Genomic DNA, 27,803 nt, shown 5'->3' with positions numbered 1-27,803 from the left:
AGGGGAGGCAAACCTAAACATGAGCCTCTCTGACTTGTCACGCAGAGAAATTAAACTTAGGAACAAGGGTGGGGGCGGGATTGAAAGAGGCCCGTGAAAATGCAGTTTGATTAGTGGAAAAATACATTTAATTGCATAAAAAGGGCAGCGTACATGTCACAAAGGTCACTCCAGACTTTTATTAAGGGTGACAGTCGCCCCCTTTTAACCATGCTAAAACGATTTTGGTGTGATAAACATAACTAAAGTTATTAATGAAAATGTGATTTGGGCCTTCCCTTGTTTATCAGAGCTGTGAAAGTTGGTATGAGCTTGAGGGAGATAAGTAACATGAAAAGTGTAAAGTGGCATATTTTTCACTGATATGGCTCCTGACTAAATGAAGAAAAACTATATCTCTGCATAGGGATGGCATTCTGACTTTGGCCAAGCCTTATCTGATTCACCTTAAAATGCGGTTCTTAAAAATATATTCATACATGGAAAGATTTGAAAATGTAGGGTACTTGCGATGTTGAGAGATGTTTGAGTTTAAAACAGGCTGAGCCCACCTGTCAAAGTGGGATGTTGAAGCTTTCTCCTGCCGCAGATCTCCCAAATCACTCCCCCGTCCCCTTGTCCTATTAGCACACAGGTGGGAGGTGGTAGAAAAAAAATCAACCTATCCCTTTTGGGGAATCATAACCAGTTTGTGATGTAATTTGCCATATAAGTAGATTCATTTGCATTAGAACTGGACTTCTTCCACTAATTTCGAGAAACAACCTGCTGCTGAAATCTTGCGAGAAACATCCCAACAGAGAAGTCTAAATCTTGCATTGGAGACAGGAACCAGGAGACATAGAAGGTGATTGGGACCCTTTGGAGGATTCAGAGGAAATCTTTGACTGACCCCCTTGCTGTCCCAGCGGTGTCCTGATGCCCATTTCAAGGCTTCTCCTGTAAGTAAATCTACCCCAAAGCCATACATTGTGTAGGCCCTGTATGTTTCCAGCATTGTTTTAGTTATTTCCCTATAGAAAAATATCCTGTTTGTCTGTGTAGATCCCTTTCATATTTAATCAAAGTAAATCAATTAATTCCCCTGTAGTGATCACAGGATGGTTTTGTTGGCATTCAATACCAACAATCTTTTCCCAGTGTGTTTTTAGTCAGTATAGACAAAGGTTTACCAAACGAAATAAAGCCAAAACCCTGTTTCCACGTGAGTGTGCAGGGTGCAACAACGAAATTCCCATTGCTTTTCTATCTTTCACATTGCAGCTGTGGTTAAAATTTCAAAACCAATTTTCCCACTGTGTTTTGACTAAAACCACAAAGCCCTGCCTGTTTTTTTAGGTGTGGAAAAACAAATTTCCCATTGCTTTTCTTTCTTTCATATTGTTTCTGTGATTGAAATCCCAAAACCCAATTTTCCCATTGAGTTCCCACTCTCTGCCATTGCCTTCCATTCAAAGGAGTCAAGTCTAATTGATGTTTGGAGAGTGGGGGTTGCTGGGAGAAAATTATTCTGACCTAAATAAGTAATCAATGTGTGTGTTGAATTGTTCTATTTCTGTGTTAGTGGGTGATTTAAAACAGAATAATTATGACTGCATATCTTAGTATTGTTCTTGTGTTGCCACAGCATTGGTGGCTGATGATAATCTCTTTGTGAAATTTTGTTTAATTAAACTAATAAATTGATATTCTGAATATACACCGGCCTGGTTACTAGTCCATTGTGACACTGGGTACTCATTGGGGGTTTGGTGCAAGACGGGTTGGAGGCCTTACCACATTGAACCTTAATAAAAACTAAAAGTGCTTTATTGTGCACCACATTAATTGTGGGGAAAGGAACTCCCTGAGTTGAGTGTGACCATGTAATAAACCGCAACAAAACTGCGGGCTCGTCTGGGATTGATAGAGAGTTTCCTCTCGTGACAGTGCAGCAGCAGCAGACTATTAATTTCGATGTAACTGCATTTCAGTGGGTGGAAGGTTGTGTTGCATTGTGAAGGCGCCATTCATACATGTATGCTGGGTTTCAGGGCGGCGTGTGTAGATAGGTATCCATTTGAATTGTCATTTTGAGTACAAACTAAACAGGAACAGTGTTCAGATTTCGCCCTTGCACGGAGAGCATATTAGGTGCAGAACACATTTCAGAATGAGCACCATAGAAATAAATATGGTCAGAAAGCACCTCCTATCCAAATTGTTTATTAAAGATGAATGGGTAGAACGGGAGCATGAAATGTGGCAAGCGAGAATGATGCAGGAGGTTATGTCTGTAAATGTTGATATGTGGCACGATAATGGGCTGTGACATCAGGCCCTGACAGACTTTTATATGATACAGACCACCAGAGATGAGCAAATTAAAATGGATCAGCTAACAGCATATATGTACTTCCATGTGATGATCATGGAAGAAAGATACCATAAGAGTAGCTTCTGTGCAAAACCAATCTGAGCTTTTGGATCAAGCACAGAGAGAATTTAAATCAATTAGAGGAAAAAGCCAAAATTCAGAGTTGAAATTAAACGACATTACTCAGCGGGTAAAAGATGAGTTAATGACAAAACAGCGAGCAGATTTAGAGCATGAAGCCCAATATTCTGCACTGAAACAGGAGTATCAAGAGGGGGTTGAACATCTGAGAGAGAGTCAACAAAAATTAAGCTAGCAATTTGTGCACAATATAGCCTGTTTAGAAGACATTTTTGCATTTCAAATGCAGATTAAACAACTGAAAGGTGAGAATAGCCAGTTGATCATTATGGATATCAATTCCCAGATGGAATTCGATCAGATGAGCCAAAATCTGAACACTCTGAAACGACAGAGAGAACACCTCAGGGAAGAGAATAGCAAATTGTGTCAGGAGAAAAGTGTGAGGAAGTGTATCATTTAAGGATGTACATGGAGAAAAGTGGGTTATGTTCCCAGGAACTGACCGACAGGAGGATGAACATGAAAAATTATGGGAACAGGTGAAGGGTACTGTGGATCAGAGTTTCCAGCTTTTTAATATCATCTAAAAACATACCGCTGTACGAAAAATGAAATTGTATGCCATCTTTGTAGATCTCAGGATGGCCTTTGACTGTGTACTGAGGGATCTCTTTTGGTCAGTACTGTGCCCTTTGGTTTAATAACTATAATCCAGGCGCATTACAGTGAACATAAGGCGGTTGTCAGAGTTCGAATGGGGGGAGAAGTTACAGATTAATTCTGCTTCATAAAAGGAGTCAGGCAGGGATGTGTCCTGGCCCCATTATTGTTTTGAGGAGTTCACTGATATGTTGCTAGTTGAAGGCAAAGACCCGCCAAAAATGGGCCACAGAGGATACACTGGTCTCTTTTTTGCGGCCGATGCCATGATATTGTCCACCACCCCAAACGGACATAGATTGTCTTTATTGTCCATCATGGGAAAACGTGAAGAGTTAAAGTTGAGCCTGGACACAGAGAAATAAAGACGATAGTGTTAAGGCGCAGCTTTGGTAAATATCAGAAGCTTGATGCTGGAACGGGGGACGTGCAATTAGAACAAGTAAAGACATACGACTAACTTTGTACACGATTCCAGGAGAGTGGGCATTGGACAATCCAAATAGTTAAGTCAGTGGTGACCCTGGAAAAATATACTGGTGGGCACAGGCCTTTTTTAATAGGCATGGGAGAAGAGCAATCTCTCTGGTCCTGGATCTATAATGGAAACAGGCTATAGCCGCTGCCCTCTATGGGGCAGAGCTCTGGGGGCACGTGAACCTAAACTCACTGTACGTGATAGAAAATAAATTTCCTAAGAGCCTTTATGGCTCCGCCAAAGCACGCCCAATGCTTTACTGAATCTCAAAACTGGTGTATGTCCCATAGATGTGACTGCTGCTTCAAAACCTGTTAATTGGCTAAGGCTTTACCCTAGAACTTGTGGTATTTAGGAACCACCTGATACACCTGCTATGTCTAGAAGGAGCAATGAGCATGCCCTGGTTGGCACATGCTAAGAAAGGAATCCTTGATTTGAATGAGCAGGAGGCCTGGTCAAATCTGATGTCGATCAATAAGCCAAAGTTGACAAGCATTAAACATAAACTACACAATGAAACTTAAGAGAGAAAATGGTGGAAATCTGAAGGAGCTTAAAGCTGGCACCTGATTACATAAGAGCAAAACCTGATTTTGGCTTTGGTACATGGACATGATCAACCCTCCCTATGGCCGTCCATTGTACTTTACTTTAGACTAGGCACTCTGAAAGTGGCAAAGTTTACCAAGTCGCGGAAAAGTGAAAACCTGTGCAGATGCCCCCTATGTAACACCTGTGAAGAGATTGTAAATCATTTCCTGTTCCTCTGCCCAAAAACCCATGAACCTAGATCTTTGTATTTTACACCATTAATAAGATCTACAGGCATCCATGCCATATGTGAGGCTTTAGAGTTGTTTAAACGTTTCCAAGACTTAGAAAGGGTTTACAGAGAGGCTAAACATATACACAGTGCTTGGCTTCTCAGGCAAAAGCCACCTCTAGGGCCCTTAATGCATTTATTGGTCTCCCCTCTTTCATTCGGAATTTGCACTTGTCTTATCATCATATAACGCTGTTATAATTTCTGGGGGGCTGAAAGTGTTTTTTCACTCCCCCTCAAATAACTTTTTGATGCATGATATGTTCATGCAAAATTGTTCCTATCTGCCTTCATGATGTGTTTTGTATCTTCTTTTTTGTGATGTTTTTCTTTTATGACTCTGGGCCGAATAAAGGTTAATGAACGGAATGTGTGCATCAACCTGAAGGCTGGTAGCATCATGCTGTGTCATGTTACTGAAATGTTATACTGCAGTCACTCACAAAATAAAGACATTTAATGGGTACATGCTACAACAGTTTTAAAATGTCTCATTGTCAGAACAAGAACATATACGCGGCACATCACAATACAGTGTACGCAGCAGTTCAGCAAAGAGTTACCTACTGTAAAGTGTAACAGAAGGCAGGAAAGGGGCAGCAACAATCAGAGGCAAACTCCGAGCAAAAAGGGTGGCGAATGTTGTGGCAGGTACTGGGGGAGGTTTGATGGCTGCCAATGTATCAGTCACTCGTCTCGGACACTAAAGGAAGACGGGGAGGGATGGGCACAGGAGTGTGGTTAACAGCTGCCAGGGGACCATTTACTGATGTCTGGGAAAAAATGAATGGGGCAGGCACGGTGGGAGCAGAGGGGGAGGCGGTTTTGACAGCTGAAAGTAGACAAGCCACTGGTGCCTGGGACTCAGGGTTGGAGAGGTGGGGTGGTAGAAGGAAGTGCCTAGGGGGCACTGGTCAGGTTCTCCCTTCCAACTGCACAAATACATGTATTTGATCCTTGCAAAGCTGGGAGTGGTCACTCTTGAAGCCTGCATGCCCAAAGTCACAGCTGATGGCCTTCAAAAGAACAGGGAGACCTGGCTTGGTGTCAAATCCATCAAAGTTCACTCTGTTGCAAAACTGCTCATACTGCTCAAAAGTGACTAAATCTTTGAAATGTTACAGGCCCACCTGCCTGGACAGCACTTAAAACTTCACAAAATGCTTTGCTCATCCTATGCTGAAATAGTTTTTAGTGTGTAGTCAGCCAGTGAAATACCTGGACTATTTTTCCTTGGAGCTACAGGGAGGCCCCATGGATCAGATGGCTCCTGAGGTGAGGCATCAAACTGGAAAAACGGTAGTGGTGGTACCTGTCGTCTGCATTTAGCAACATCTGGAAAAGTGACCCTCTAATGAAAGGGAGTGGCCTTTCCATAAATATACACAGTGACAAATGAATTGGGGTGTTTGCATCACTGTCACACGTTACTACTGGGTGAGTCACGGTTCAGTCTCTGCCATAACAGATTCTAGCCATATTAATCTGCAAGACAATCTGAAATGTGGACATGTTAGCCATTCAAATGCTTTGTCCTGGTGAAGAACTCAAACATTTTATGTTGTTTTTTTAAAACACATTTAGGGCCTAATTCACACTAGCATTTTATAATGGCAAAAACCCCTTGAAAAACGCTCTGTGAATAAGGCCCTTAATTGTGAACTTGTTCCAGATCCTTTCGAATCCATGTTACACCCTGTAGGCATATTGACAATTTCTTTGCAGCATTCAAGTATGTTTCATGAAAACTTCTGAACAGAATAACTTGCGAATTAAGATATGAAATTGGTTTAGAACTGACGTGATTCTACCTAGAACGTGACTCTCCATTGAAAACCAAAAGGAAAGCTGCCTCTATTAAGTTTGATGGGGGAGAAAGTCAAGGAAAACATTAGGTCAAAGTATCACATCGATACAATAGGATTTATTGACATTCTTACTATGTTCTGGACCTTAATTAGTTTCTGGGTCTTTATCAAGAATGCAGGGTCTCATGGGTACAACAAGGTCAATAAACTTGATAGAAATGAGCCTAACATCGACTTGGGGTAGATGTGTATCTAACTCTTCTGTAGTCCTCATGCTCTGAATCCCTTGGGAATTGTTCTGCCCGGTCCATGTTGCGGATGGGAACATGCACCACCGTAAAGGGAATTCACACATTTTCATGTTTAAGAACGCTTAGGCTAAAATAAGAACACTGCATTGTGAATGTGTGGCCAATTTTACAGTGCCTGCACATATTGTATTATGAAGGGGTCTTGTGGCTCCTTCTCTAAAAACCAAATAGGAGTGCGCTACAAGTGGGATTTTACACAGCACACACAATTTGCCAAGCATGGTCCACTGTCTTCTACACATGTCTCTTTATCAGAATATTTAGCATCCTCACTGCCTCATTTTGCTGACTGTAAACTTGTATATAACCCAAACAATGCATGTCTGTTCAGGATTCCTTGGTGCCCATATATTCTGATCATCAGTAGCATATACATGACATGCCAGTATCGCAATCTGGAGATTCCTCAATGGGGTTTCCATGTGGCCTGCGATGACATTACTCACTCCCCATGTACCGGACCCGGTAATTGCCCTTTCGTAGGTGCCGAGTCCGGTACATCCCCATTCCCATTTGAGCCCTATAGGGATCTATAGGGCTCAATGGGAATGGGGGCGTTGGATGCACCAGCACCGTTTACAATGGGGTTACTTGATCGTCCTGTCGGTGAGGGATGGTCTTATGATCTGTTGATACAGGGATGGGTGCCCCCCCTTCGAGGGCCATTAACTTGGGGTGAACGGGGATACCAATGGGCCGTGGGGGGCATGTAACCGGTGCCCGGGAGATGGTGGGATTTAAGACCAGGTAGCTCGTAATTCATAGAGTCAGGCTGTGGCGGCCTCTTGACATGGGGGAGGTTGATGCTTGAAGCGGATCCAGCAAGATTGGGAGGGGAGGCGAGGCTGTGCTGTTCGAACACCAGCTATCCCCGGCGAGCCTGTGAGAGAGGAGGGGCGAGACAACCTTGCAGCTCTGAGCCTGTCTCCCGGCACGGGGAAGTGTATCGTACCATTGGCAAGGGGTGGGTGGCTACACTTGGGGCTTTCTGGGTTGTGCACATATATTTACATTAGTGAGAATATAAGCTGGGTGACTGTCATTTAGCACAATTTCATAACAACAGTTCACTTACGAACATGAGGTAGTGTTAGATCGGTTGGTGAGTAAAAGAGGGCAACACATATTATACCCTGATACAGTCTGGCTCCAGTCCCTTGGTGGGCCTACATACATTTCAGTGGTTCATTATTACACTATGTACAGGGGCTGTCAAAAAGCTATCACATATCAAATGGCCACTTTTTTACACAATAGCAGCAAACGTTAGTCAACGAGACAAATATCACAAAAATGGTTACCACACAATACAAGGTGCCTCGGGGGGGGGCGGGGGTGAGGGGCACCACACAGTCCAATTTAGAGGGCTTGGTACAGGGTCAGGGCATGTAGGATTGGGCTGGTTTCGGTTGCTTCCTAATGAGCTTGGTCACGACTAGGACAATGATGTACTGCGGAAGGTAAAACGATAGTGTTTATTTTGTTGTTTGTTCGTGTCTGGTTGCTCGTGAGAACAAGCTCTCAGTGGATCTACCATATGGTCGGAGGCCATGGGGGAGTGCAGGCCTCTGTGAACCCGGTCAAGCAGGGGTCAGGCTGTGGCTTTCTATGTGTGCATGTTGTTCTGCCTGTATTAGGTTTTAGCGCCTTTGACAAAAATGGAGTTATCTAGTACAAAATGGTGCCTGTATTGTGCCATATATGTGGTCGTGCAGCCTCACGTGTCGATCCGCAGCCATCTCGCCTCCCGGGTGCTAAGGCGCGGGGCTGCCGACGAGACATGAGTCTTCACCTGGGTAGGAGATGTAGGCTAGAGGGGGGGTCCTATCGACCTGCCCTCCCCTACATTTCTCCCCTTTCGTTACTTAAGTAACGAATACCGTAATTCCCCTAGCCGCTTGCGTTCTTTTTCATCCATTACTGCCTCTTCCCATGCTGTGTCCCCTTTATTGGCATCCGCGCTCTGCATACTCCCCGGAGGCTTTCTCCCCTTCTAGCATACTCGTCTGGCATGCAGGTCATATCTATACATCCCCCATCTCCCTCCAGGTCTACCCATACTTCTGTGTACCACTCTAGTTCCAGGGGCTCTTTTATTGTTGTATGATATAACGTATCTACTATATCCCCATCATAGTATATTGGCACCATTCTAAACTTTGGCTCAGAGTTCTCACCAGTCTGTATGTGTACCTCCTGTTGCGTTCGTGCCACTCCTCTAGCGTTGCCCATTGTCACCATTGTCATTGATCCATTGGGGACTGCGCCTGCGCAGCAGCGAAGACCCAGCTGGCACACACAAGAAATCAAGAGAAAAAACACGATGAGGGGCATCAGCATTTTAACGGCGAGTCCCATCCAGGAAGGCACCCATGAAAAGATGTTGTCGAACCATGTGCTTGACTCCGCGCCACCTTCTTTCTTCATGCGTTCCGCCAAGTTGTGCACTGCGGTGATAACGTGCGATAGTGTCCCATTATCTGCGTCTTCAGAAGGCACAAATGTACAACACGCGCTCCCGATTTTTCAGCAGACACCTCCATTCATTGCCGTCAACAGGTCTAGGACATACCTGTTTTGCATTGTCGTTAGTCTCAGAGCCCTTAGCTCCACCTTGATCACATTGAACCCTTCTTCAGTGCTGTTTGCCAGTTGGATCCACTCCCAACGTTTGATCTGTAGCCACTTTGCGTTTGTTCGTGCCTGGATGCTCGGGACAAGGGAGGCGAAAAAGGTCTCTGCTGAACTGAATAACCTGTACCTGTCTGGGATCTGTGCCAACAGTTCCGAGGAGGCTTTTGATATATAGTTTGACAACCTTTGTTTCCGGGATATGCCCCCTTCGATGTGGCCCTCTGACAGGGCATACAGTGGTGGCTCCTCAATGGGTGGGGCGTTGGCTGCTAATCGGACCACTGTCCTACTTCCTTCTCCGATGTGGTCCTCCGGGACCACCATTAGGGCTTAGCGTAGCGTTGGCAGGGAACATGTGCCCCTCCATGATGGTGGGAGGGGCATGTAATCACGTTTGCCACAGACCCAGTAAGAGTCCATCAGGGCGGCTGTCCCCTTTTCCATGTCTGGTATCATGAGTGTTTTATTGCAGTTCGTGTTTCTTCCCAGATCATTTTGTCCTTCTCCCAGGAAGCAAAGTTCATTTGAGACTTCTTTCTGCAGCTTGAACAGTTTTTCTATGGCGCTCACCCACGTCAGTTGGGCCATGTGTTCTGTCCAGATTGTGGTACAGGTTTTCTCGACCCATTGTAGTTTTTTGGTTGGCAACCCTCGCAGTGCTTCAGCCTTACACGTTATCACGTCATCCTTCCACTTGTTTTTGGAGAATAGTGTTCCTTTTATGATGAAAAATGGTTCTTTCAAGCATACCACTCCTTTGGCTTTTGAATAGCACGTCTTCTCATTTTGCATAATTTCGAACTATACCGTGTGTGCCTGGAAGGTGTTCTTAATTCTACACAGAGTGAGAGGAAGTAGACATTGGGAATTTGTGAGAGGCAGTTCTTGTGGCGGCAAGATCATAGGTGTGCCTGAAGCATGGGGAATCAATGAGCACACATAGCAACTTTCATTAGTTGTTTGCTTAGCTGTGGAGCTCATATCTGCATACCATTTATTTGATTGGTGTGGGTGTCTGGGATCTCCTATTGTGTCCAGCCCCAGGCCGGAGTATTCGTCATAGTTTTTCCTACACACTTCCCTCCTCCTTCTACTGCTTTTAAGGAATTTTTTCGCATTCCTGGCTGCTTGTAGTAGTGTATCCCTTTCCCCCGCCCCCCCTCTTTTCCCAATCGTCATACAGGGTCATGAAGTTATTAGTCATTTCTGCATTTTCTTTCATTCTATCAGTGATGTAAACATTTTCTGTTGGTTGACTGGTTGCTGGGGTGGGCAGGGTAGCAGTGGTGTCATATAGCCATGATATAGCAGAGGGATTGCGATCATTTAAATCATATACACTGACATTTTTTGCATTGAGTTGGGGCTTTGGGAGTGTAGTTGGGCTGTTACTGGTAACATTATGCTGCTTAGCCTGGTCGGGGTGAGGGCCGTACCCCCATACCAGCTGGAAACCATCCCATATCAAATAATTACCCTCCTTAAACGGTTATGTTGCATTCTCCATAATGGTTCCATTAACTCCCCCCTCATTTATCTCAATGGAGATAAATGCAATGGCCGAGTAAGTTACGAGCCCAAACATGATAGTAAAAAATAAAATTGCACAAACAGTCAAACCACATTCATACAAATAAGTCCGTAAATCAAAAGTTACATTTCTATTCCTAATTAGGCTATCCCTATCCGTTGCAGGCTGCCTGTTTGTTGCCATGGTTTCTCCTACATGTTAAAACATAACAACATATTATACATACAGATACATTGAATTTCACATTTCTCAATTTCTAATAGTACAGGAAAAAGACGGAGTGAGAGTGAGAGAGAGAGAGAGAGAGAGATAGATTTCATTTATTTACATTTTCCTTTTAACTTTTGACACACAAATATACTCGTCATATACTGTCATTCAGTATTCTTGTACATCACACAGAGACATTCAGTATGGCTATTTTGTCATTGCCCTACTCTTGTGCCTCTAGTACATTTTTACCTTCTGTGCTATTCACCTGTGTGACGCTGTCATAAGCCCTTAGGACGTCTTTCAAATGTATCCAATACCTCAGGCCCTTCACCTTTACAGCCGTGGGCATGCAATACAACACCTCGTATGGGCCATGAAATCTTGGGGCATTCCACCTACGTACAAAGCTTCTGACATAAACCATGTCTCCTGGCTCTAGCTGCCCTGTTGGTATTTCTTTTTCTGTATTTGATGCATCTTATTCTCCTTCGCCTCTGAATGGTGGAGCGAGCTGCCTTGCTATTATGCGGGCTGCTTTAGTCAGTTTTGTCAGGTACTCATTAAATTCTTCCCCCAGTACAGTTGCGCTCCTGTGGGCGTCAGAATGTCTGTGAAGGGGTGAGTTTGCTGTGTGCATTCATCTTCCTGTCACAATCTCATGGGGTGACAGATGGTGGTCCGTGCTGGGCCGATTTCTCAGCTCGAATAGGGCCAAGGGGAGACAGTGCACCCACTTTTATTAAGAGTGAAGCAAAGCTTTGAGAGTCTCCCTTGCAACAGGCCGTTTATTTTTTCCACCATGCCGTTACTTTGCGGGTGATAAATCAAGCACAATTTGTGTTTTATGCCCAACATTGATGTTACTTCCTTAAAGAGATCATTAACGAAGTGCGTGCCATTGTCTGAGCGAATTACGTTGCAAATACCTCTCTCACCAGAAACTTTGCAGCGCACTTCGCATCAGGACGTGCACATGGTCCTGCCTTGACCCACCTTGAGAATGGGCACACTACCACTATTATGTACCTAGCTCCATTGCACCTTTCCCCCATGTCTGCATAGTCAATATGCAGCTCTCTGAATGGGCCTATTGGCTTGGGTATTGTCCCTCGTAGTGTTCTTAGAGTCATGCCAGAAATGTACATCTGGCACGTTGTACATTCCATTGCCAATTTTGAAAGTTGTTCTTGCAACCCAGGGATGAACCAGTGTTCTTGTATTTCTGCAGCAATGTGTTGTTTTGCATTGTGTGCGGGAAAATGCAATTGCTGGAAGGCCACTTCTAATAATTTAGTGGCCATGACCACCTTCCCTGTGTTGTTTTCTCGCCACAATAGATCAGTTGCTCACTGGCTGCATCCCCTCTTTTCCCCACAGTTCTTTTTCCTCTTCTGTTGCTCCGTCCTGTAGCTCTAATATTTCTCATATGGGCATAGTGTTGTAACCGTCTGGGAGGTCCTCCACTGTTTCCTTCCTCACTAGGTACTCACCTGTTCTTTCTTTTACAAAATAGGATGCTTCCTTGGCGTCAGCATCTGCTGCCGCGTTTCCCAAAAAGACGAAATCGTTGTTGGTAGTATGGGCTTGGCATTTCACTATCGCCACTGCAGTGGGATCCTTCAAGGCCTCCATGAATTCAGGAGTTCTGCATGTTGCACCGGGGAACCACCAGCCTTATTAAATCCCCTTCTCCCCCATCTTGCAAGTCCCCCATGTACCGTTGTGGTCATGTATGCTGAGTCTGTGTAAATTGTGACTGCACAACCCTTTGCAGAGCACAGTGCTTCAATCAATGCTATGAGCTCTGCCGCTTGTGCTGAGAAATGGACGGGCAGGCGCTGCTGTATTAGCACTTCGTACTCACCTTCTTCCACTCGCACGACAGCCACCCCTACATGTTTTTCTCCTGTTTTGGAATTTATGGAGGCTGACCCGTCTATGAAAAATATTTCACCTTCAGCTAGTGCATTTTCACTCACTATTGTTGCCCACTTTCCTCTCCTTGGAATGTTGCACAGTCATGTGCTTGTATGTCCTCCATGGTGCAAGGTTCTGAAATGAATCTAGCAGGGTTGACCATCTTACATCTCACTAAATGTATGTTGGCGCTAGATAGTATTACTTCATATGCTGTGGCTCTCAGTGTGGTCAGTGTTCTTTTGCATCGTTCTAGTATGGCAAACAAGGAATGTTCCACATACAATGTCACTGAACACCCCATTACTATTGTGGCGCTTTTCTCAATGGTGAACGTGGCAGCTGCGAGGGCCTGTTCGCACGCGAGGTGTCCTTGCATTACTGCGTCTAGTGTTCCACTGTAGTATGCCAAGGGCTTGTGCCCCAATGATGTTTTTTGTGTTAAGGCTGCTGTCATGAGCGTTTCTTTGCAGTGTGAGAACAGGTAGAACTCGCGTTCATAGTCTGGGTTTGCGAGTACTGGTGCACTTGATACGAGTTCTTTGAGTGAGGTGAATGCGTCGCACACCTCTGAGTCCCACTGGATCTCTGTATTTTCCTTCTGTGCTTCTTTGAGTGCCTGAAGCAAGGGGCGTGCGTATGACACATAATCTACAATCCATGCACGGTAGTAGTTGCACATCCCTAGGAATTTTTGCATGTCTTTCACTGTTTTTGGTCTTCCTACAGCTGAGATGGCTGCTACTCTGTCTGGAATTATTCTCTTGCCATCCTTTGAAATCAATTGCCCCAGGTACAGCACTTTACGTTGACAGTATTGCAACTTTTCTCAGTCTACCTTGTACCCCTTTTGGGCTAAAAATGTCAAGAGGGCAATGGAGTCTTTTCTACATTCGGCTTTGTTTTTACTGCAGATTAGCAGATCATCCACGTACTGAATTACCATGCTGTCTGCTGTCATGTTTCCAAGGTCTTCATGCAATATTCTGTTGAATATGCTGGGGTTCCCACAATAACCCTGGGGCAATCTGCAGTGTTCGTACCTTCTCCCCATAGGGTGAATGTTGTCAGGTATCTACACTCTTCTGCCAGTGGTATGGAAAAGAATGCATTCTTCAAATCCACCACAGTGAAGTGAGATGCATCTTTTGCGATACTGCATAGAATAGATGCAGGATTTGGGACCAAAGAGAACTCTTTCTGAATGACATCATTAAGTGGGCGTAGATCTTGGATTATCCTCAAGGCCCCTCCTTTTGCTTTTTTGATGGGGTAAATGCATGCGTTACATGGGGAGTTTTAGGGTACTATTATCACCTGTGTCAATAGTGCGTTGATTGTTTCCTTTATCCCTTCTTCTGCTTCCCGGCACAGGGGGTATTATTTTACTCAGGGCAGTATGGCTCCAGGCTTAAGTTTAATTTTCACTGGAGTGACCCCGTCTAGTAGCCCTACGTCATGTGGACCTGCTGTTCATAACTGGCAGGGCCCTGATTGCATGTCATCATTGAAAAACAATGGTAGGGCCCCCACTACCGCCATGAGCTGTACTGGCACCTGTCTTTGCTGTATCATTATTTCACAAGGGATCTCTATCTCCATTATGATTTCTCCATCACTCTTTGAGTCTGTGAAAAGCTCCTCGTCTGACAAATCTTGAAGTGCAATGTCGGCGTTTATGCACAACACTGTTCGCCACTTGCACCTGTGTATGTCCTTTGCAATTACATCTATTCTCTTGGCCGATACTTGTACTGCATGTATGTCCAGTGACATGACCGTCCCTGGCACTATCTCTGGGTGGGCTATTGGACGAAAAACAAATTCTGCTGGCACCCTCCACTCCAGCTTTTTTAACTCTGGGACAACCCGGGACAATGTTTTTAACCCATGGATGAACATATCTGGGTCCACCGGTATGCCGCGCATCCTGGGCATGTTGCTCGTAAATATATAATTAGCATTACACGCATTGAGCACATCCCTGGGGGTGAGCAAACAATCCCTCCTCTTTTGGCAAATGAAATAGTCATGTTAAGCTTGCTGAGGAGGTCCCTCCCCAATAGGTTTACAGGGGATTGTTCATAATACAATAGAGGTGCCCTTACTGTTTTTCCCCCTACTGTCACATCCAAATATTCTGTGTAAGGAACTTCGACCACCGCCCCGAAAACCCTTGCATCTCCAATTTATGATTATATAGTGGAAACCGGCCTTCACGTATACGACTTCTCGGCTCCGGAATCCACCATAAAGATGAATTGCTTATTCCCTATCTCTGCCCCTATCAATGGTTCCTCAGTTGCATTGAAGGTTGTCGATAGGATTGGACACGCAGGTGCTCCCTGTGGGCTGTCCTATGCTGGGTGTCTTGTCGTTCCCCCTTGACTGAAGACATTACCTGACACTACCGCTACTCCTCCATTTGGGCCAGGTGCGTCATTCGGTGTCGTGGTGAAGGGGTTGTTGTGTGTGTAGTGGAGGTGTTCGCTACTTTGTGGGTGTTGAACATTATGTGGTTGTTCCCTATTTTGCTCTTGCCCTCTGTATTCTTGCTGTTCTCTCCCCCCGTCCCGGGGCAATCCGTAGGGGCTCCCTGGATGGGGGTGCCGCAATACTGATCATCTTGGCAGGCTGGGTTTGGTCTGCTTCTACACTCGCGTGAGAAATTTCCCCACCTCCCACAATTCCAACAGTTTCCTTGGTTCCCTCTGGGTCCTGGTCCCCTATTTCCACCATTACCTCCATATCCCTGTCCACCTCCTTGGTGCCCCCTGTACCCACCTCTCCTGTTTCTAGGGTGCCACACTTGCCACTGCTGCCCTCCGTATTCCTCCTGTCCATTCCACTATCTTTGCCCGTTGTCTTCCCAGTTTGCAGCCACCCTCCCCTGTATCGCTACCAATCCCTCCTCCTCCTCTGCGTCTATGTCGTGGGGGAGTGCTGCTACAGCTGCAGCGACCTTCACTAGTTTTGTTTGTATTAGTTTAGCTTCATCTGCCAGCCTTTTGTACCACCTCCTTCTCCCTTTCTTTGATTCTTTTGCAATGGTGAACTATTATGCTCTGTATTTCTGGCCATCCCTTTGCCTCGATCCCTGCTATTTTATCAAGCGCTGTTTGGACTTCTTTCGGGAGCCCCCTCTTTATTATGAAGTAAAATAAGGATGTTGATTGGTCATATGGCATACCCGTTTCAGCTCTCCACATCTCCTGCACTCTGAAAATGTAATCCATAACCTCTTCCCCATCATTCATGGTGCATTGCATCACTGACTGTAAATCTGGCGTGTCCGGGAAGGTTTCCCTCAACGCGTCCCAAACTCGCGCTCGCACTGTATTGAAAGCAGCGCCATCATGTCTGTCACTGTCCAATGTTATTCCCGGGAAACCTGCTGACACAAGTAAACTCTTGACATCTCCTATGGCCAGGGGTACTCCCGCGGTTTGCTTCTCGAAGGCATATATCCACTTACTAGCTCCTCCGGATAGCAGGGGCAATGATTTTAGTAAATTAACCTTATCCATTTGTGCCCAGGGTATGTAATTTGGTCTTCCCGCCCCCCGATGTATCAGTGGGAGTTGTAGGCGTCCCTTGCTTCCTCTCCCAATACTCACCTTTGCCCCTTTCTTTCCCACCAGGGCCATCCTTCCCATCCTGTTCCTTAATCTCCATGTCCATTCTTATTCCATTTCTCTTCCTAATGGTGTTTCCCCAAACTCCACTAAATCACCTCCTGTGGCCATTCCTAATCTCCCAGCTTCTTGCTCGTCCTCTTCTATATCACACCATAGCTCTTCTCTCCCTTCGTCCGCCACTTCTTCCCCGTCTGCACTCCCTCCAAGGTTGTGTGCTCCCAGTTCTGCTATCCTTGTGGGCTCTTCCTGTATCCTGAATAGTATCTCCCCCTTTTTCCACCCCTCCTCATTTGATTTATCTAGGGTGTGTGATCAGGACAATCGCTCTGATCTTGTCGTGCCTGGCTCACTTTGTTCACATATGCTTTGTATCCTCGATAGCTCTTCTCTAGTTATTGAGAGTCGTGTATCCAAGTCTTCTGTTAGTTTACATATGTTCACTGACGGCGTACTCACCTGCTCACTTGTTCGGGGCAATCATATGGTGGTGGAGCTGTTGGTCGTGCGGTGGGGGCAGGGGTGCTGATGGGCACATATGTGGGGTCACTATAACCTTCAGCAGGTGCAGGCTTATTCAAGAGTGGGTACAATCGGGTTACCTCCACGGATCCCTCTTTTCCCCCGTCCTCCTTACCACCTTCTGCTCTTGCTGATGGGGTGGCAGTGAGGGCAGGTTGATCGAGTATGGTGTCTATTTTCTTCGGTGGGGGTATTTCCTCGAATAATCGCTACAGGTCTAGTATTTCTCTCCTGTTATGAACATGTTTTCCTTTGTATTTTAGGAATATGCAGGTGGCCACCATATCCAGAACGCTCTTATCAATGGACCCTCCTTGTGGCCAAACCTGGGGGAGATCCTCCCCCTTCAGTTCCGTGACCCACTGGTCATGGTACTTAGTTATTCTTTCCGCATGTCCCGGTAAACATTTACAAATGTGTGCTAAGGGTGTCTCCGCCCCCATTTTTAGACCTGTGTTACTATATGTGGGGCTCTACTCACTGTCAGTTCCTAACGATCAACTTATACTTTTACTTAAACAAAAACATTTCTTTGTCAAATCTTACCAGGTCACACTTACATTGACCACATCATCTGGAAATCACTTAAATCAGTATTAATATATAGAGACATTCGATTGCAAAAAACCATAAACACACAATGTGCACAACATACGACAGACATTCATCATATGACAGACATTCAGCATACACGCATAGCATTTACCCTCCCAGCCTGGCCCTTCGCCTTTCTCTACGGCAACACCCCCTAACCCTCACACAGCTTCTTTTGTTTATATATTTGTTTGTTTTTTTTATTCCCTTATGCGGACCTTGTTTTACCCCAAATAAGAAGAATAAGAGAAAGAAAGGCTAGTTCTAACGTATTTACTGTGTCTCTTTACTTAGACACCCTCAATTTATTTTTCCATTGTTTTACTTATTCCCAGCACTAGTCGAGATAGCACTACGCGGCGCCACCTTCTACCCCCTTGCAGAGTTAGGTTCCCGTCCTTTTTTCCCTTTTATATCCTAATGGCCATATACAAATGAAGAGAAAGTATTTGAAATTGAAAGCCCCCTCTATGTCCCCAACTTATTTCCCCTTGTCCTCTCGATTTTTCCCCTTTTAGTATCGCTTGCACTTAATACTCACGTGTCTGTCTTGATCCGAGACTCTCCGGACTTGGTCCGTCCAAGCGGCGCGGCCTCGCACTCAATGGCCCCACCCGGCTCCGGCGAGCGGTACTAAGGGTTTTTTCAAACAGACCCATAACCTCTCGCCCTAACTGCGTGCGCACGTCTCTGCATACCAGTTGCCGTAGGTGGGCGGCTCTGTTGAGCGGGCGCGCCGTGCGTCTCCACTGCGACCGGGGCCGTCTCATGCCAAGGGGACAATTATTAAAATAAATCACGTCTATAGGGTCACCACTGAATGTAAGCGTCCCCCAAAAACGCACCCCCCTTAGTGAGAGGCAATGATGGACACACCCCAGGAGGGAATGAGACCAAGTGCGGGTGAGATCAAAAGGACTCTGCAGACTCCAAGAGCGCTCTGTCTGACAATAGCAAACACAGTCCTACTTATTACAGAACTACGTCACGCATGACACAAGCAATAGGGGGCACATAGTCTTAGGGATTGGGTGGTGATGGCTAGGTGGTATACATTGTATACAGTTGCTTCTCCAGGATTGGCAGACATCTGTGTGGTGCCACGTGGGGTGGATGGGTAAGCTGGGCTCATCGGGGTGGAGTGCTGGGCCGGACATGACTTGTAGTGATGATAAGTGGTGATTCTGATACTTTGCCCTTGTGGCCAAACATTCACATTCATTCATCATGCTATACAATTTCAGTTGTCTTGTAACTCTTGCAATACACTGACCTCAGATTGAGAATGAGACAGGGACATTGATATATAATAAGAAGTGCCCCAATACATCTGTTGAAAGGACACCTTAGGTTCAAACATGTTAATCCCATGAGTCCATGTGTGGGGACAGGGGCACAGGAGGGGTTACTTGATCTTCCTGTCAGTGAGGGATGGTATTATGATCTGTTGGTACAGGGGTGGGCGCCCCCCTTTGAGGGCCATTAACTTGGGGTGAACGGGGATACCAATGGGCCGTGGGGGGCATGTAACCGGTGCCCGGGAGATGGTGGGATTTAAGACCAGGGAGCTCATAATTCATAGAGTCAGGCTGTGGCGGCCTCTTGACATGGGGGAGGTGGATGCTTGAAGCGGGTTAGGAGGGGAGGCGAGGCTGTGCTGTTCGAACACCAGCTATCCCCGGCGAGCCTGGGAGGGGGGAGGGGCGAGACGACCTTGCAGCTCTGAGCCTCCCCGCACGGGGCAGTGTATCGTACCATTGGCAAGGGGCGGGTGGCAACACATGGGGGTTTCTGGGTTGTGCACATATATTTACATTAGTGAGAATATAAGCTGGGTGACTGTCATTTAGAACAATTTCATAAGAACAGTTGACTTACGAACATGAGGTAGTGTTAGATTGGTTGGTGAGTAAAAGAGGGCAACACATATTATACCCTGATACAGTCTGGCTCCAGTCCCTTGGTGGGCCTACATATATTTCAGTGGTTCATTATTACACTATGTACAGGGGCTGTCAAAAAAGCTATCACATATCATATGGCCACTCTTTTACACAATAGCAGCAAACGTTAGTCAACGCGACAAATATCACAAAAATGGTTACCACACAATACAAGGTGCCTCGGGGGTGGGCAGGGATGAGGGGCGCCACACAGTTCAATTTAGAGGGCTTGGTACAGGGTCAGGGCATGCAGGATTGGGCTGGTTTAGGTTGCTTCCTAATGAGCTTGGTCATGACTGGGACAATGATGTACTGCGGAATGTAAAACGATACAGTATTTATTTTGTTGTTTGTTCGTGTCTGGTTGCTCGTGAGAACGAGCTCTCAGCGGATCTACCATGAGGTGGAGGCTGGGGGGGTGGGGGGGGTTGAGTGCAGGCCTCTGTGAACGCAGTCAAGCAGGGGTCAGGCTGTAGCTTTCTATGTGTGCAAGTTGTTCTGCCTGTGTTAGGTTTTAGCGCCTTTGACGAAAGTGCAGTTATCTAGTACAAAATGGTGCCTGTGTTGTGCCATTTATGTGGTTGTGCAGCCTCACGTGTCGATCTGCAGCCACCTCACCACCCGGGCCCTGGGGCGCGGGGGCTGCCGACGAGTCATGAGTCTTCACCTGGGTAGGAGATGTAGGCTAGAGGGGGGTCCTATCGACCTGCCCTCCCCTACAATTTTTTATGCCACTAGGAGTCTGGCACAAAATTACGAGGCAATGATGATAGCTATGTTTGATAAGGCGGTCAACCGTGCAGATCTTTGCCATCCACATGGAGAAACAGCAAATATCTTCCTCCCATTTGTGCTGCATGATTGTGTTTTGTCAACGGGTGAAAGTTAGTGTTCAATCGCTTCTTGCAATATCACTTTGGGGTGGGGTCGAATGACATATCTTCCTGTGATGTCATTCTCTCTCTCTCTCTCTCTTGCTCTCTCTCTATCTCTCTCTCTCTCACTCTCACCCCCTACTGAAGCCTTCCATAAACATGCCTCAGTGTGATTACGCATTCCTATATGTACTTGCCCTTCCCTTGCTCCCAAGCTTGTCATCAGCGAGTGAGGGAGGCTGGTATGCCAGGTGGACATTTCTGGGTGAAATTCTTCTTCCAAAGGAATGGCACCATAGGTTAGCCTTCAGCGATAAGCCCCTGCCATGTCTTTAGAGTATGGTGGGATGAATCAGGGAATTCTTCCGCATACTGCCTACGGCTTTGCATCACTTGGAAGGTGGCAGCATCCAAACCCCATAATAACCCCACTGTTCACTCTAAGCCAGGCAGTAATCTCTGTCACAGCACAGACACCCTTTGCATTCTTCCCAGCATTTGAAGTTCTTCCCCTTTGACACAGTCCTATGTCACATGTGTGGGCACAGAGAGACTTTTATATATCATAGCGTTCAAAATAAAACGTATTTTGTTCTGTCACTTATTCTATGTAATTCGGCAGTCAATCTGAGACAGAAATTAGGTCCTCTACCAGATTCCTTTTTTTTTACCAGTGGGCGCTGGGGTCCTAGAGACTGGCACCATAGCCGCATGTTTACGGCTGTATCACTTGGCTAGCCACTAAGTGAGATCTGGCTTCTTACCGCCAGCCTCAGACATGACATTCATAAAACTGCTCTGGCCAGTGGCTTAGGACAGAGTCAGACAGCCAATCCAACTTCTAAATGTGGGCTACTATTCTCAGGGAGGCCGAGGACTATCAAACTATGACACTGCACCACGGATTCATTGCCAAAGCCATGTTTACCCTGTTTATCAATGCAATGTGAAGTCACCAATGGGATATATCTCTTCAGTACTCTGAAGCCTTTACCCACCCATCTATAGATCAAAAGGCATGAAAACACTTTGGAGTAATTTTCAAATGTATTTAATTGTATGCAGATCTAGGGGGCTTACGTGCTGTTGTGTTACCGGCATGCAATTTCAAACATTTGAAAAACTGAGTTTAAAATCGTGAAATTTTGAGTAAAACCACGTGAAATTGCCTTTTAATCTTTACTTTTACTCTCCTTTTTATATAAAGAAAATGGATGCCTCCTGGAAATGTTGCTGTTGACTCCCCTGCAAAATCAACTGTACTCTTTACTTTTACACTACATTTTGTAACAAAGTAAACAATGTCTGCAAATTATGCTTTAGGCAGAATCCACGGGAATTCATTGGTAAACCCCACCTGCAAAGCGTATTTAGCAGGGGGCATTTATTTTTTTGCAAAGCAGAGAGTAAAAGTAAAGAGTAAAGGCGATTTCACCTTGCTTTGCTCTTTATTTTTGCACTCAGCCTTGCAAAAGTTAAAAACTGCGCGCAGTGGACCCTGCCGAACCTAAGTGCAAACGTTGGTGGTCCCCTGCATGCAATTTGCATTTTTTCAAAATGCCCCAGAAAGTGCACACACTGGATGGAGGATGATTGCACGACAGAGATGTTAACCCAGCTCGGTGCCCCTCCTCCACCCTGTGCCAGCACGAAAACTGGGGAAAGTAGAGAATTGAGACATGAAAGCTATACACCTTGCTTTGATGCCTCTATTTTCCACTGCACAATGACCACCCTCCAATATAATAATAGACATGCCTTCTCTTGGAGGATGATGGAACCCAATTCTGCGACTTGAATTATGACACATCCATCATTTAATTCTGACCTTGGGAGCCTAGCTTGAGCAGACATTTTTCAGGACATCCCTTTCGCACAATGCTTGTGATGGGACCCTCACAGATAATTGAAAAGGAGCATACCCTGGTTGGTTGAAGCAACTTCCAAGGGAAATTCCTATACTTGCCCAGGTGGCCAGTGCTTGTGGCTTCCCAGGGACACCAGTTTTCGACTAACAGATCAGTGCCATTGGCTACATTTCTTCGTTCTACAAACTTGGAATCCACTAATTTCTTTTCATTTCAAGGAGACAAATAGTCATTCTATGTCAACAAGGTACACTACTACTTTGTAGCTCACTAACATTCTCCTAATGATGTGTTTCCAAATCAGACGGATCTATTTTTCTCAGGTCTATGGCCCTGTGTTTGCTTTCTATCTGAAAACTCAATCACATTCATGTGACATTTCTACTACTTTCTAGGCAGATGCAACACGACTTTCTGTACTAACAACCCTACCCATCAAGAGAGCTTCCAGGCTATCCTGGGAATTGGTGGTCCTACCGCATATTGCATTCTAGATCAGAATCATCCATCCAATTACACAATACGCTCCATCACCCAATATAGCCTACAGAAGGGGTCTAGAACCTGTGTCTCTCCAGAGCTTTTGGACCACGACTCCCACAATCCTTCAACATTGACTATGCTGGCTAGGGCTGATGGGAGTTGTCGTGCTCTGGAGAGCAACGTTTCCAGGCACCTATCATACAGTAATACTATATGGAGAGATGTTTTTGCTGCAAGCTAACAAAGTCTAAGGGCTTACCTGCTCACCGCAAACCAACTTGGCTATGTCTCATGCTCAGGAACTGCAGCACCATATCTTTCTCATTATATACATACATCCTGGTACGGCAGTAGTGACTATTTTTCTGCCTCTCCCTGATTTATACACTGCATGAAAATCATGGTTTACAAATTTGGTAAACTGCATGCAAACCTATGCAAACTATAAGTTTACAAAGGTTTACGAGTGTTTGAAACCTTTTCTGTAAACCTTTGGTTTACATTGCGTTTACACATAAGTAAACCAATGTAGTTATGCAAGTCCATTTGGACTTTGTTCCAGCGATTTGTAAACCCTAAGTTTGCCATGGTTTACAAATCATGAATACTTTGTAAACCCTAAGTTTGCCATGGTTTACACATCATGAATACTTTGTAAACCCTAAGTTCTGCCATGGTTTACAAATCATGAACACTTTGTAAACTTTAAGTTTGCCATAGTTTACAAATCAGGAGTACTTTGTAAACCCAATGTACACTTAATGCTTCATGCACAAATGAACATTTCATTTACCAAGAAAACGTATTTGTAAACCTTTGTAAATCTAGTGTACACCTGAAATTCTCATTAGTAAACATTTGGTTTACCGAATTTACAAAGCGTGTAAACCTTTGCAAATAGTTTTCAGTTCTGTCTTTTAAGTGCACTTTTACTTTATTAAATAGTAAACCCCTTAAAACACAATGGGCCTCATTATACGTTTACCAGTCTGGTAACTACAGTACCAGTAAGCTTGCCGGTACCGTAAGTTCACAAACCAGCAAACTACGAGTTGTGCTTGCGGGTGCCTTTCTGCCTGCCAAGGCACCCGCAGAGCAGCACCTGTAAGCACAGCATTTCGGATGCACCGGCACCGTCATTAACAGTGCCGGTGCATCCGAGCTGCCCATTCCCATTCAGCCCTATGGGGCCGACTGGGAATGGGGAGCATCTTTTTTCCAGTGACCGCAAATGGGCAATTAACGGGTCTGGCAGGGCCGTAATGACCCGGTAATTGCCCATTTGCGGGCCCCGGAAACAAAATGACACCGGCAGCAGCACGGCTACCACCAATGTCATAATGACCCCCAATGTTCCCAGGTTGTGTTTTAGGAGTTTACTAACGAAACCTCATAAATACAGACCTGGAATCTGCTGAAGTAGCTATTCTCCCCTATCTGCAGTGACTTAGAAAAGGCACATATGATTTGAAGAAAACAGCTTGATTGTGCATCACTGGCAGCTCACCTTAAAAAAGGCTACACAAATATTTAAAGCCTCTCAACTATGTGACTGCATGTTAATATGACATTGGGGACATCAAAGATGTAAATCCATTTGAAAAAAATAAAATAAAAAATAATAACAGGGTTCGAAATTGCCAGGAGCTATGAGCTATTTAGCTCCTGGTTATAGCCAAGGAGAGCCTGGTTACCTCGAAACCAAGTGGTGCAAATCAAACACGGTTTTGTAATATGAACAGGGTAGGTTTGGGCATGTGTATAAAAGAAAATCATGGACAAACATTTAGAATGTGTGTCTTACGCAAAGTTTACATTTGCTGTACTCTATGCACTAGCTACTGCCTAATTGGTGATGCCCGAAACAAGGGGGCTGAAATTTGTTCCTGGTCAAGAAATCCTAATTTCAACCCCTGCAATAGTAACCAGCAATTTCTCTAGGCCACTAGACTCTTGCTACACAACACCTACATGTCTTATGAATTGTTGGTTAACCCTCCAGTTATGGCTCTTTACTTGTCTTTTTTAATCTAAATTCACTAGTCGCTCAAATGTCATAAAAGTCCTCAGTGTGCTAGAGTACCAAAAATAACTTTCATAGGGCAAATTAATGTAAGCAACAGATACAAATCATGGTCACAGCCATATGCACCAATAGGTTAGTGGGTTTAAAAGTTAAAGAAACTGTTGTCTGCTGACCATTAGGCATATGTAGTGGCCACTGGCAAATGTAATTAAAAAAACACTGATGAAGCCAGATGAGGTCCTACAGCACATAGAAGAGAACTATAGGTGAAGCTAAAAGTAGGCTATATTGGAAACCCACAATAAAAGCATTTTGAAAAACAAGGTCCTATATTTAGACAAGTCCAGCATATGCTTCTCCTAGCCTGCTAAAGTACTGGTGTGCACCTCAACCCTGCTTCGATGCAGAGCACCCGCCTCAAAGAGGTTTAATCAAAATCACAATTCTAATCCCAGACAGTATCCAACATTATTTCACATCCATTGTTTGGAGTAGGGAAATCTGACTTAAACACAAGCAACTTACAAGGCACACGCGTTCAAAACAGAATAATGGCAATTACAATGTGTGTGACTGTGGTCAATTAGTTGTACAAATTAAGTCTTCCAGGTATTGGGGCATGTTGAATGCGGTCATTAGAAATAAACCTATGGGAAGTTAGACGCATCTGCTGCACCAATTCCCTGCAGCAGCAACAATATAATCATCTTAGCTTCTACATCAGCCACTGATTACTTGACAGAATTCATCAAATAGTAATATTAACCACTTACAAAGCAAAAACAGCTAAACATTCCATCTTGAGTCTTAAAGTGTAGAGAGTATTCGATAGTTTTTCGGAAGATATGTTCCTGTTGGAAAGCAACATCATGTGTGGCATAAAAGACATTAGAGATTGTGATTTGGCCAAGATCAGAGTTTTGCCAAGTGTCAGTTTATTGAGGCATGTCACTTACTCCTTAAGAACCAGGTGTCCACAACAATGTGTTCCCCATACCCACTTTGTAAAGTTTGGACTCCCCATTGTGAAGGTCTTACTTCTCTGTGCCCTCATCATGAAACTATGGTTCCCTTAGCCAATTTGTGAAGTCCTGTATCCCCCTTGTGAATGTGGGCATGGAATTAGTATGGTGTGAATGACCACATACACAGGCATAACTCAAATTCTAAAAAATCAAAACGAGGACCATTAGCTAATTGTGAATTACTGCTTATAATGAAAAATAAGGGAGAAAGAGAAAAGGGGAGAAAGAGAAAAGGGGAGAAAGAAGGCAGAGAGAAAGAAAGACAACCATCAGCACAGAGTGGCAGACCACTTATAGCGAGCGCCTCCTCCATGGCAGATTGTAAGAAAGTGGGCTGACCATTAGCAATGAGTGGCAGACCGCTTGGAGCGAGCGCCTCCACAGTGCCTCTGATTCAAAGAAAGGAAGAAGATGACCATTAGAATAGTGTCAGACTGCTTAGAGACAGATATTTACTTGGGATCCAAAAGTGGATGGAGGACAGAAAATCCCAAGCTGGAGGTGCAAGAGAATGGCACAAGGAGGGCACGAAGTGCTGACCTAAAAATGTTCAGTTTGGGACAGAGGTGCAGATTACATCGCTAAGCCTAAATTCCAATGCATTGGGCCTCATTACAACCCAGGCGTTAAGGGGTTAACGGCGCCGTAAAAGGTGTCGGCGCTGTTAAACCCTCAATGCCTAATTACGAGGTCCCTTTACGGGTCCCGACCTTAACGGCAGGTCTGTACCAGCCGTTAATGTAGGGACCCGCAAAGGGACTTTCGAGGTAATTACGGTACCGCAATTTGCAGTACCGTAATTACCGCCTTCCCCATTCCCATTGAGCCCAATGGGAATGGGGAAGGGCCAATGGGAAATTGAGGAATTACCGCCCTGCCAACCTTGGAATGGGGTGGTAATTCCCCCATTTCACCATGGCGGACTCCGGCATAGACCATGGTGCTAATAGCGCCATGGTTTATCGCCGGGGTCGTAATGAGGGCCATTGTCAGACTTTGACCAGTCTTGCATTACAATAGCCATTTATTACTGCTTTGCATGCATGTGAAGTCTAAAAACGTCTAACCCTTCAAACAAATTCCCCTTAGCCCCCTTCATTTCAAGATGTTAAACATTTGTCAGTGAAAGATGTCTATATAGTGCTTTTAATCAACTACCAATAAACTCACCCAAATTCCAACAGCCATCCCAAAATTAAGAGGATTTATTACCAATCCTGGTTAACATTAAATTCCATCACCAACGTGGTGCTGCTGTTCCCTCTGACCCAATCAACTTCCCAGAAACCCAAATCATCACTAAACGCAGGGGGAAAAACCTGGCGTGCTGCTATATTTCACCTATTTCCAAGTACCCATCCTTATACTAGCAGTTGTCTAGCTCTCTTACTGGTAAGCTCGAATGGCATAGAAGTCACTCTTGGAACACTGACTGGGTTAAATGCAATCTGACTTGTAACTCAAGTAATCTGACTATCTTCTACCTGTTATTACCAGAAATGAGGTTTTGAAATTGTAAGTGGGGACATGTTCCTACTAATCAAAATAAATATTTGATGGGTATGAGCACCTAGGAGCAGCTGCACGGTATCTGGCATCACCTAGTACACAGGAAACATATCTGGAGAACTAGCAGCATACCACAAATGTAACTTTCATTTGAGATCCAAACTATTGTCCATTATATATGCCTCATTGTAATGTGAATGGAACTGTGTTTGATCAGGTTTTTCTTTTTGTTGTGGTGCGATTGTTTTGTGGAAAGTTTATTTTAAGCGATACACTAGCTATTATTAATATACTGCATTTTACTATTAAATGTCTAATATGTGTCATAATGCTCCTTTATACACATTCCAGAAACTGGTTATTTTCACATAGGTATATTTGAATGGCACCGGTTTGACTAGGGAGTCAACTGCAGCTCCTGGTATTGCTCGTTGTCAAGCTACCTTGGCTCTTTGAATCTACAAGCATGAGATAAATAGCTCCCAGCAATTTAACTTGCTGCATT

This window comes from Ambystoma mexicanum, chromosome 11 (genome assembly GCF_040938575.1).
Source record: "Ambystoma mexicanum isolate Mex_15411 chromosome 11, UKY_AmexF1_1, whole genome shotgun sequence".
Lineage (NCBI taxonomy): Eukaryota > Metazoa > Chordata > Amphibia > Caudata > Ambystomatidae > Ambystoma > Ambystoma mexicanum.
This window is presented reverse-complemented; position numbering follows the sequence as displayed.